Source organism: Centrocercus urophasianus, unplaced genomic scaffold (genome assembly GCF_019232065.1).
Source record: "Centrocercus urophasianus isolate 14NV4802_14NV808 unplaced genomic scaffold, USGS_Curo_1.0 seq_2, whole genome shotgun sequence".
NCBI classification, from domain to species: Eukaryota; Metazoa; Chordata; class Aves; order Galliformes; family Phasianidae; genus Centrocercus; species Centrocercus urophasianus.
This window is the reverse complement of record NW_024884755.1, coordinates 17,223,562-17,235,628: the sequence shown is the minus strand read 5'-3', so window position 1 is coordinate 17,235,628 and position 12,067 is coordinate 17,223,562. Positions and strand designations below refer to the sequence as shown.

At 43.7% G+C, this 12,067-nt stretch overlaps 1 protein-coding gene across 25 annotated transcripts in view; it reads right to left on the bottom strand.

Moving 5' to 3' along the window:
• The window catches only part of LOC122161872 (trichohyalin-like), a 108,489-nt gene that overhangs the window by 79,827 nt on the left and 16,595 nt on the right, over window positions 1-12,067 (bottom strand). For 23 of the 25 annotated variants that reach the window (XR_006169323.1, XM_042821604.1, XM_042821607.1 and 20 more), the window contains exon 2: window positions 6,748-6,917. The exons of 1 other annotated variant lie outside the window; for it this stretch is intronic. The gene's annotated coding sequence lies outside the window, so the exon portion shown is untranslated. Of the gene's footprint in view, window positions 1-5,562; window positions 5,676-6,747; window positions 6,918-12,067 lie in introns of those variants that run through there. One more of the 25 variants, XM_042821586.1, reaches the window with a different exon arrangement.

The following is a 12,067-nucleotide window of genomic DNA, read 5'->3' as shown; positions in this document are numbered from 1 at the left end:
AAGAGGGGCGGCGGGGCGGCGCGAGGAGCCGCGCGCGAACTGCTAAGTGCGGCCAGAGGTGGGAAAGGAGCGGTGCAGGAAGGCGCGGGGCTCGGCGCCGTGCTCCTCTCGCTCTGGTGCGGCGCCTCTCCCGGAGCGCCTCTCGAAAGCCGGCTGCTTGCACAGCATCGCAGCTCGCAGGATCTTTTATTTCCCTTCTGCCGTTTAATTCAAAAACAACAACGAAAAACAACGAACCGTTAGGGCAGATGAACGGAAAATGGGAGAGCGCGCTCCTCCCGCAGAGCCCCGCTCTGCACAGAACGGCCAGGGTCCTCCGAGGATTCCAGGTGGTGCTACAAAATCACAGCGACTTCAGAAAGGAAATGAAATCGCTTCTTTTAGTACCGAAGTTGTAATTGTTCCTATTTCTTCCCTCAGTCTTTAATAACTGATCCAACCAATAGTCTTTGTGCAGTGATTGCTGGGCAGCTGCAGCGCAGCCAGAAGGACGGAAGGCTTCTGAAGGAAGCACAGGGAAGATAAAAGCGATTCTCAGAGCTAACGCGCTTTACTTTTTTTAAAAAAAAAAAAACAACACAGAACGGAGGAGGCACGACGACCCCGGATTCAGAAGATCTGCTGAAGCCCCGACCTACTGAAGCTTCCCACACCTCCGCTTCTCCTCCCCACCTTAAGATGAGGGCAATAGCCAGCGCCTACCTTGCAAATAATTGTAAGGATGGATACCTCGGACTGAGAGTTAGTTGATATAACAGAAAAATGCCCAATATTGTCAACGCTACGTACCCCCCATCAAGTCTCCAGTTTTGGCACACTCTGCAGAAGATAACTACAGCTAATCAATTAATAACGAGGATGGAATTGGAAAGGAGATCAAAAGGCAACAAGTAGAATTCAACAGATAGAGTACACAAAGTTCCCAGCTTTATAAAGCCAGCGGTTTAGAATAAGTAGTACCGATGGGGAGAGGAAGCTTAAGAAGGGCTATGAGGCAGAGCAGAGTTCCACATCTAATTTATATTAAAATAAATGACAGTGAAATTCAGCACCCAAATCTAATATCCCTGTGAGGAGCTGACAAGGGTATTCTGGACAGGTGCAATGGACAAAGGGTGCACAGAGCACCAGCAGGACCCCCAGTCTCTCTGAAAGACAGCAGTCTGAAAACTGAACACCCTGCACGTGCAAGGTTGCCGAGTTGCACTTCTTTTGGCCTTCTCAGGTTGTTTTCTGCTGTCAGTGACACACAACACTATTTCCTTGGTTAGCACTGTTCCAAAGAGCCAATAAAAGACCCTCCCTGACACAGGTTTTCCAATACACTACAGCTCCAGAATGAGTGACAGTTAAACAGCTTGCAGTCTAGAAAACCAGTCATGACAGGAGATTCAGAACACAAACTGCACACTTGTATTTCTCAGATGAAATAAAATGAGATTGTAGTTAAAACTAAATCGGGACTGATGCAGTGATACAGAGCACATGTTTTGGTGCTACACTACCTGTCTTGGGCCACCTCTTATTCACCTGGATTCAGTGGCAGTCATGGTCATAGTTTCAAGGAGCCAGTATTACAAAACAGACAAACCCCACAGCTCTACAGGTGATGAACATACCACAGGAGTAAGATTATCTATACAGGATTTAGGGAAAAGGGACAAACAGGTGACTGTAAATCCCCCAGCTGCCTATGTTTCTGGGCCTGAACTTTTAAAAGGACACTGGAAAATTGGAGATGGTGCAGAGAAGAGTCATAAAAATTATTTCAGAACTGGAATAACTGCCTCAGAATGAGAGACTTAAGGAGCTCAATCTGTTTAGTTTATTAAAAAGATCAAGAGATGGCTTGATTACGATGTATAAGTACCTTCAAAGGGAGAAAATACCAGGTCCTAAAGGGCTCTTTAATCTAGCTGAGAAAGGCATAACAAGAACCAATTGCTAGAAGCTCAAGCCAGACCAGTTTAAATTAGACATAAGGCACAGAGTTTTATAGTGAGAATGATTAGATATTAAAAAAGCTACCCTATCAAAGGAAGGAGGATTCTTCATCTTTTAACATCTTCAAATCAAGACAGGATGCCTTTCAGTAAAGTAAGCTTGAGTTAAAAAAAAAAAAAAAAAAATACAACGGGGGGGAGGGGCTTAAAATGAGAGTAATTGAACGATTTTTAATGACTTATCACAGGTAAGGAAAGCCTTAGCATCTTAATTGGGAATGAAAGCTTGAAATTTGACAGCATACAGCTTTGGCAACAGGTATGCTCCATTTGCTCTGTGCAAAAACAGCTGCCTACATCTGGCTATGTTATTAGCCTCAGAGAAATATCAGATTACGTATGCCAATCAGAGATCTGATGGTTTAAAAATTGGTATAACTTCTTATTATTCAGTACATTCCATCCCCTATTAGGCCACGTGCTGACCAGACCCATGGCAATGTCACTCCAAACAAACCTGTTGGAGCCCAGAGCCACAAGCATGAAGCCACACTTCGGGCTTGTAAATTAACATTCTGCACAAACAGAATATGGCTGCAGCTGCCATCTATGGCCAAAAACACAGCACCAGCCGTGGGATGAAGTGCTACCTGCATTTTGTCCCCTTTGCTGGAGCTGGATGTTGCAGTTGCCCAAACACTCAGACCAGTTCTAAGACTGAGCTGCTCGCGAGCAGCATTCCCTTCTTTGCAGAAACAGAGCACAGTGAAATGGTTTTTGGACTTAGAGCTTTCAACAACTCATCTTCCCAAGGATGCTTATTGTTGTCCTTGACGGGGCACTCACATTGCTGCGGCAGCCCAAAGCATTTAACCCATCCTAGTGTGAGCTGGCAAGGTAAGTAGATACTCTGTGCCACCCCTGGAGGACAACAAGGCATCTGCTCAGACCTGCCTCATGCAGCTCGCTCTGGAGGGCAGTCAGGAACATCCTCAAGTCTCCGATGTGGTTTGGGAAACCTTAAAAAAGTAACCTGTCATCTCACCCCAGGCCTTGCTGAGAAAGCCAATCGAAAGTGGGATCTGTCACAACAGACTGTGTCCCCGAACACCTGAGCCAAGATGGGACTTCCATAGGTAGCAGTGCTAGAGGTAAGGGGGCTGCTTGAGAACGGTCCATGGAGATCTTCTAAGGATCCAAGTCATGGAGAGAAAATATTGATGATGACATCCACACTTTGTGATAGAAATAGAGTGAGATTATCAAAACCTTTTGCTTCACAGCACTTCGTCACAGGATCTTTGGTGGAAGCTCTAGATTGCCTCAACCGTATGTACAATTGCACTGCAAAAGTCAACTGGAATTTAAAGTCCTTGTCAACTAGCTGTTGTACTTCACCTATTCCCAGTATTCTCATACAAGGATGCTGGCCTGGGCACTGCCAGAAAGTTTTAATGAGACTCACAACTTTCTGCTCACTTCGGCTGCATTTGGAAGCGCTGTTTGGTCTGAGATACCTAAGATAAAACAACTGCATCTTCTCCAGAAGAGCATGCAGAGAGAGACCACTGAAAAAATAAGCACCATTACAGACAACGGAAGGTACGTTACAACCACTGCAGCACAAAGCAGCAGCACCAATGTTCCTACTGAGGTCTGTATCAGGGCATGTACTGTTCCAGGCTCATTTCCTTGTGGAGATGAAACTCCTTCGAGAATCATGGAGGAGTTGCCTCCAGGAATGGTAAAAAGAAATTCTTTGCTGGTACTAGTGAGCACAGGGATCCAGGGAAATGCATCTGTAGCCACGTTCTCTGATAAAATCTAAATAAAACCTGCTGTCATGACAATACTACTGACCCAAGAGCTGCGGTGAAGCCAGCTGTGGAGAGAGAGGCTCAATAAATACTCAGTTCTTTTGTGCTGAGCATGATATAAGATATGGAATCGAGCCAAAGAAACACTTGGTGCTAGATGCCAAACCATCAGTCTGTTTCAGCTCTGGCAGCAACTGACTCCTGAAAGCAAGTTGCTGAAGGTGAAAAAGAATGGGACCGATTCCAAGTCTACCACTTAGGCTTTATCACTAGACAATCAGAGCCAGAGTTTTCTGAAGCTGTGCCAGGCACCCAGACTCAACACTTGGGCTTCTGAAGAAAGACTCAGAATCTGGGAGGTCTCTGAGAAAGTAACTGGGAACTACAAGGCGAAATAGCATCGAGATCATCCTGCCCCAATTTCTCCTCAGGTTGGTTCTGGGGACAGTAACTGGAAGGACAAGCAGATGGGCGTAGAATTTGTGCCACGGGATTCACACACAACCTCATCTGAGAGCTCTGGTGGTTCTCAGCTGGTCAGTGTAACAAAGGCACACTCACTGAGGGACTCAGGGACCGCAATCTGAATTCTCACACCAAGACAGAACCTGGGCATTAATGAAGTCAAGATAAAACTACAACAAATTTTCATTGTGCTGCGGTTTCACCATAGTGTGAAACATCAGGCATATTGCAGTCTCTTTTTCAGGGCTGATCTGTTCTACATGCTGTAATGCAATTTCAGTTGACTCAGTGAATGGACTTTTCACCATTTACTTCGTACTCCTGTCATGGTGTGCCTAATAAATCTCAATAAAGGAGGACATTACCTGATACCTGAGACACATTTTCCTTCTTGTATCATGATCACAACACATTTTATTGGCATTATTTAGGCCTTGTCCCAAGCAACTCTTCTCCATGGTTTCTGTTTATGCTCCTCAAATGCTTGTGGACAAGTGTAACACTCTTCATTTATTTCGCCAAGATAAACTTATCTAATTATTTCCACATTTCTTCATAAATCATTACTTCCAGCCCTTAAAAGCATCTTTACTCAGAAAAAATGATTCTAGAAATGATATTGCAGGGTTCCATTTTTACTAATCTCACACCAAGTACTCCATCATTTTTTCCTTTATATTGGCTTTTTTTCCTTAACCTGCAGATTTTCCCCACATGGCTACTTATACTGGTAGTTATCAACCTTACACATTTTCTGTCTTCACATTGCTCAGCGATACCTGAATTCACTTTTGTCATCTCGAATGCAAGAACTAATACCATTTACACTTTGTAGGTACATTTACAAAATCATTTAATAGCTCACCCAATTTAGCTTACCAGTTGACTCTTTCCTGGTTTGTTACTCTGTCTCTTTTCCCCACTCAAATATATAAGCCATTTCTTCTTTCTTTTTGGCTTTCTGAAGAACTTTTTTATTTATTTATTTTTATTACTGCCCCTCTCCTCTACACTATAAACCTGAATATTCTGGTTTTTGCCCTAATTCCTGGCATGGTTGCAAGTAAATGTCCCTTTGTACCATCAAATCTTGGAGCTACATCAATCACTTCTCCTGTCCTACATCCCCCTCGCTACAATAAGGATTACTGAGATGCTCAATCAAATGCAGAGAAGAGAAACAAAATCAGTAAAGAAGCTATAAAACAAGACCTATGAAGGGTGACTAAGGGAACTGGGCTTAGTCTGGAAGAGAAGGCTGAGGGCCAGAGCCCGCCACTCTGTTTAACTACCTGAAACGAGGCTGTAGGGAGGTGGATGTCAGTCTCTTTTCTCACCTGGTAAGCAAAAGGAAACAATAGAACCACCTCACATTCTGCCAGGGCGCAGCTGTTTAGGAAGCATCGGAACAGGCTGCCCAGGAAAGCGGAGTCCCCATCCCAGGACAGACTGAAGAGATTGGCTGTAGCACTAGGGGATGTGGTTTAGTAATGGGACTCAGTAGGTCAGGTTGAAGGTCTGTTCCAACCTAAGTTACTCTACCTCCTTGCATCAAACAAAACAGCTGTAACGTGCTTACGACATTTCCTGCCTGTTGCAATGCTGTAAGGTTACAACGTGATGGAAAGCACAGCAGAAACAGCAGAGTGGCGCAATCCTACACTACAGCAAACGAGAACAAGGCCAAACACAGCAGCCACAGCCACAAAGGAAGAAAAACTGCCTACCTTGAGAAGGCTTCAAGCACACAGGGATCTCCAGGGAAATACCCACGCCTCCACTGCCAGCCCTTAAATGAGGTCTGGGAAGAGGTGGATCCTGGCTCCAGCCCTTCCATCACTTGGGTACATTGCACGCACCTGAGCTCCCCCGCCTCCCCACCAGGTGCTCCATCACTGCTTCAGGCTGTGGCTCAGCATTTCTGCCACACCTGTTTTCTTTATATTAGCATTTGTTTCCTTTTAAATTATTTCTTGCACCTAATTCTGTTTCAGTAGTTGCTGCATTCCTAAAAATGCATTGGAACATTCAGCACAGTGAATTCAAGAATTGTTCATATTCAAAACAAATCCAGAGGCGCTTTTCCTCTGCTCAAACCCCACATTACTTGCGAAGAGCTGCAGTTTCCTCCCTTTTCACTCATCCTTTGCAAATATTCCAAAGTAGATTAATTGTAATGTTCTACCTTCATTTTATTCTTCTGAGAAATTACCCAAAGGATCCTACCAATACAAACTTGGAAGAGAAAAAAAAATCATTTTGATTACCAAGGACAAGATGAATACCAGCACTTAACCTTAAACTTGGATAAAAAGTCATCGTCACATCTTCCATCTCAAATTCCTCATCAGACATTTAAGCGTTCACTAAATTCCAATGAAATCAGGGCTGGGAAGGGTCTGCACTGCTTAAGATCATCTTAAGCGTGGTTTGTCCATTTCTATACAATGAAATGTGTGCAGTGTGCTTTCAGGGATTCTTCAAGAATGTGCCAACATGTTTTATCAACACACAGTACTTACCAAGTGTTGATGCAAAAAGCCCAAAGGAACATGTGTAAACTGACTTCTTCAGAGGAAATCACAAAGGAGACCGGAGGGAGTTCGATATGGACACCGGGAGAAAAATTTGGTCATCAGAAACACTTCCAGTGCTGAACACAGCCAAGGGACTGACATGAATCCGATATGCGCTTGAAAAAGAACGAAAGAACATGAAAGAAATGCAGTGCAGATTCAGCAATTCAGATGAATATCAAGTTGTGCATCTCCATTGCAGCTGAGCACGGATCAGGGATGGTTTGGAGGCTTCACCAGGCTTCAAACCGGCAGTGCTGATGTGCAAGAAGGCACCGAGAATTAGTTAAGGGCTCCTCCTGAGAGATACATCTTTTTATGTTTTTATTTTAGAGAAGTTTAGTCAAAGACGAATGTAAATAAAACCAAAAAAATCAGCAAGCAAAGCTGAGAGATGCGTGCCAAAAATAGAGAATGGAGTCCTCCAAGAAGCGCCTGTGTTATTTCCCCTCAATAAGATTTGTACATTGAAATCAATGCTGCAATGAAAAACATCACAGCTGTGGTTCATTTTGCCTCAAGGATCTCCAGAGTAAATTTGCTTCACCTACAAACACAAAGAGGATTTTCTCGCCTTCTACCTATGAAATTCTGAAACAAATCCAGTGTTTTCTGGCCACTTGTAATGCAGTCTCTGCAATCAAAATGCAATTAACAACATTGCTGCTGCTAATGAATAAGCTATGAAAGAATCTACCTCACTCTTACCTAATGTTAATTTTGCAAGGAGAAAAGTGAGAGAGAAAGGCAAGAACAAAAGTTACTGTTTTGAGGTCAAAGCAAGCAGTTGCAATACCAACCAGTACGGTAGTTGCTTTCTAAATGTAATTAGCTGTGGTTAGAAAGAAAATCTCACTAAAGAGAAGCAGAGGTCTGCCCAACTTTCAAACTTTCCCTGACTTTAAATTTGACAAACAGATGTCCGTTCTCACTTGCCATTACCACGGTCTTGTTCTGAAAGGCAAGCATTACAATTGTAACAACGAGCAGAGCTTCTGCAGCATTAATGGCACAGAAAACACTTCAAACACGGGGTGGAGGCAGAGGGGCCTGACAGTGCTGTTACCAACACCTGTGGGTTGACTACAGACCTTACACAGCTGTGTCTGTGAGGAAACAAGCAACAAAGGCAGGTCAACATGAAGAAACAGCTTAGGAAATATTTTCTATTTGCACTCAGACATTTTTGTTTGTTTGTTAGTAGCAGCTACAGAATTACAGAATCTTTCCCCATTTTATTCCCAGTATTTTTCCTCAGTTTTGTCTATTAATGCAATCTCTTCCGTCCTCCCAAAATTTGGAAAACAAAGCACAAACATCCAAAGCAAAATACATCATCTTCTCCTCTCCTCTAGAATAGCACAGGCTGTTCTCAGCATCAGGTCAATAACAACAAAACTAAAAGAGCTTTTCAATATTAATTTTTTAAGTTAGTCCAATTAATGATAACACCTTCAATCTCCATTAAGCTGTATTTTCCAAACATTTTAAAACATTGGATGCAAAATGCTGATGATGAAAGAAGCTGAAAGCTTGCTGCTAAGCCCTGCCAGGAGTGAAAACTTTGTCCCCAGGGAATTGGCTCGCAATTGGCCACGTGATCCAATGTTACATCAACCTTTGTCCTCTTCCAAGGGCTTCCTTTAATCCAATTGTTTAGATACAGCTTGACATTATTATCCCAGATCTCATTACCACATTGCAAAAGAACAGACTGTAAGTCCTGAATCAAGAAAGAAGTGCAGACTGCAAAACATAGAGTCAGTTCTGATATTGGCTAAACTGAAAAAACGGTCTGCTAGCAAAAGCACATCCTTGCTTGGAGCCAAGGGTGGGCAAGAGCAGTGGGAAGAAAGCACCAATATGCTGTCAAGAAATCATAAAGGAAAGAAAGTTCGAAGCACATCTCTGGCTCCAATGTTTTAGATACAATTTGCAGTTACCAAAAGTGAAGAAACCAATTCTAGAAGAAAGAAGAGAGCTTCTGGCTGTGAATGTTCCAGGACTGCAAATGATGCTTTTGGAAAGCGACCTAGGAGACATTCCAGTATGGGAATTTCAAGCTGAAGGCCCTTGGAAAGCAAGGAGCAGTGTCCGTGCTGTCTCCCAGCACACTCAAAAGCTGCGGCCCGATAGCCAGCATAAGTGGGACGACGTGCAGAACAACAGCGTGCTCTTCCATGGCTGCTAAGCAGAAGAGTCGTTGCACAACGTTGGTCATTGTCCCTGAAAAGAAGCCTGGGTCCAAATATTCAGGTTTTCCCAGCAGTGCAGAGAAGGAAAGGAGGCAGACTGACAAAATCTTTGTAAGATCAAAGATAAGGATGCCCAATGAATCACAGAACAGCTAAGAATAGAAGGGGCCTCTCAAGCTCAGTCCTATCTGCTCTCACTCCCGAGGATCTCGGGACACAAATGATTTCTGGGAAAGATGTGAAGCCAGAGTGAAGATTTTCAGATCTTGCTGGCCTGAAGCCAAGGAAAAAAACACCTAACCTTAAATTTTCCACGCACACATTGTTCTGTTTTCTCTGTGTTGGTGCCTAAGTGGTAACTTCAAAAGGCGGCAGTACCTGTCAGCAGCCATCACAGCAGTGCAACCAAACCATTGCTGTGCTACAACTCCTACAGCCCTTTGGAAGTCAAAACACCAGGTCTTCCAAATCATACCCCTGTTTTGACCATGCTCAAATAGCGCAGTATGGATTTTCACAGATGCTCAGAAAAGCTATGGATCAGAAGTGCTACAAACCTGGAACTTTCCACACCAGCAGTGTCATGCAAGGCTAGATGGAAGATTTACATTAGCAAAGATCAAATGGGGATGCCTCCCTCACAGCTGAAATTGTGCTGTGGACCAGATTATCCCATTAGCCCTCCCATGCGAGAAAAACGTACAATTCCCCACCCCTCCTCCAATGAAAAGAACAAAGACCATTGATTTTTCTGTTTATAGAGAAGGAAAAAAACAAGCCAGGCAAAGCCCTCAGTCTCTAGCACTTGTTTTAAATAAGGTGTTGGTTTTTTTTTTTATTACTGAAACAATTGCATCTCAAACTCTGAAGGCTGAGTGTTCTCTAACTCATACCTGTGTCAGCAGTGACTCCAGGGGACATCTCAGAGTTACAGAAACTTTTCTGGAGGAGGAGGATGTCTGGCATCTGACACAACAGCCTTCTTGAAAGAAAGAGAGGCTGCAAAACTTCACTGCATTAACTGATTTATACTACTGTTCTTGTCTACTCAACTATTTACAGTAAGGGAAAAGTATCAGTTTCTAGGATGCACACAGAGCCGCTGTAGCACCCTGACAATGACTGTATTTTACCATCTTTGAAGCAGTTCTCAGTGCAAATTCTTTACATGAATTGCTGAACAGTTCTTGGTCACTGTGTGAGAGACCTGGCAAAGTACCAGATGGTTTTGTGGAGGCAGAGAGCCTGCAAAAAAGTACAGCTTCAGCTGAACAACTTTCCTTTCAGCAGCACACTCAGCGCTATGAGATGCACCGTCAGAAGTCCCTGCAGTCCCGTTAGAGACTGTAGGATCATCCCTGGAGGTGGACAACATCAGGTGACCACGTGGCAGCATTCTATGCCTCTGCAAAAGAAAAAACTCACCAATGTTTCCCAACAGTTGTTTCAAGATGAGGAGAACCATATTGCAAAACACTTCTCTGCTGAAGCAGTTGGGTAAGCAGCGTATTTAAAGCTACACTCAGTTTATGCTTAGTTTTACACTTACGCTTAGCCTTGATTTATGCTAATCTAATTTCTCACTGATTTGCAGAACTTGCTCCATTTGCAAATGGAGGCACGAACACTTCATAGGTGTTTCCTCCAGGTTGAGTTTTGTTTCAGTGTTGCAGACCTTCTGGATATTTTCATATTCAGTCTGATGCATCTCAGCATTGCGCCACCACAGAGGAGCAAGGTTTGGCCCATCAAGCAAAACTGCCTTCAGCCCATAACAAAGGACCTGAGGTGTTGGGGTTGGGTGGGTTTTTTTTTTTTTTGGAACTAAGTCAAAACAAATAGAAAAAATTATTGGCAAGTGATTTTCTTGTGGACATCTGAAGTACAGGACAGCAGTTGTGCAACCAGTATTTTGCAATTGCAGAAGTAAATTTGAGCTGTTATTTGTATTTGGCTAAAATTAAACTCTATACTTAAAACAAACAGCTGAAGGACCAACACAAGCGTTGATCTACATTGCAACACAATGAAGACCAGAGTTACCTCAATAAATAACTCAGTGAAATTCAAAAGTAAGTGAAGTTCAACAAAAAGACCACAGGAAATAAAGGAGTAGTGAGTCAGAACTGCTTTCCTGCAGGAGATACAGGAGAAAACTTCATCTGTTCCACAAATCTGCTGGTATTGAAATCAAGAAAAAGAAAAGTTTTGGTCAGTTTTAAGAAACTGGCTGCCTCTTTCACGCCCTCCAGTAAATTAGGAACCAAAGCCCAAGGCAGAAGCTAAATAAGTTTGTGTCTGTCTCCATCTACACTTTAAACACGAGATGTGAGAAACCTGCAGGTGGTCGAGGCAGTGGGCAAGGCCTCCTGCACAGATATGGGCTTCTCCTTGGAGCCATCAGCAGCACCAGCCATGGGAGGTTCTGTTCTGCAAACAGAGCACACCACAACTCAACATGCCATCACACGCTGGGTGCAATCGGTGTGGCATGGCTGATCAAGTCTCATCTCCCTCATCTCTGTTGCCATATCACCCAATGGGAACTTACAAATATGGGGGGGGGGGGGGGAGGGGGGCATAGGCGTCCCTGCCCATGATCCCAGAGATTTCACTTCATATAGATATCCATGATGAAAACGAGTGGCCTTGAGATTCAGCCCTGAGCTGCTTCTGCACATTAATGCCCTTCTGCACACCACACCCCATACTTACAGTTACTGACTGTAACAGCTATAAGAGCACCAAAAATATCTGTCCAGGTTAGGAGCCTCGTGGAAATCATTCATGGTTTCACCACCAAGAACTGGAGGCAGCAATGATGCCCCAGTGCACGTGGACAAAGTTACAGGCAGGAAAGCCCAAGAAGTAAACGAACAAACGCAGCCCTCTGGGTACCTGGGAAAAGCGCTGACCTGCTGATTTAAGGCTCCGTACTCAGAACTACTGCATGCAGTCCTCTGCAGTTCAACGGATATTCCTAGATTTCCTTCAGTATTAATTGAATTGCCTGAATTTTAAATTATGGGATACCACTCGTTTCCCATTATTTTGGTGGAGAATTTGGGAAT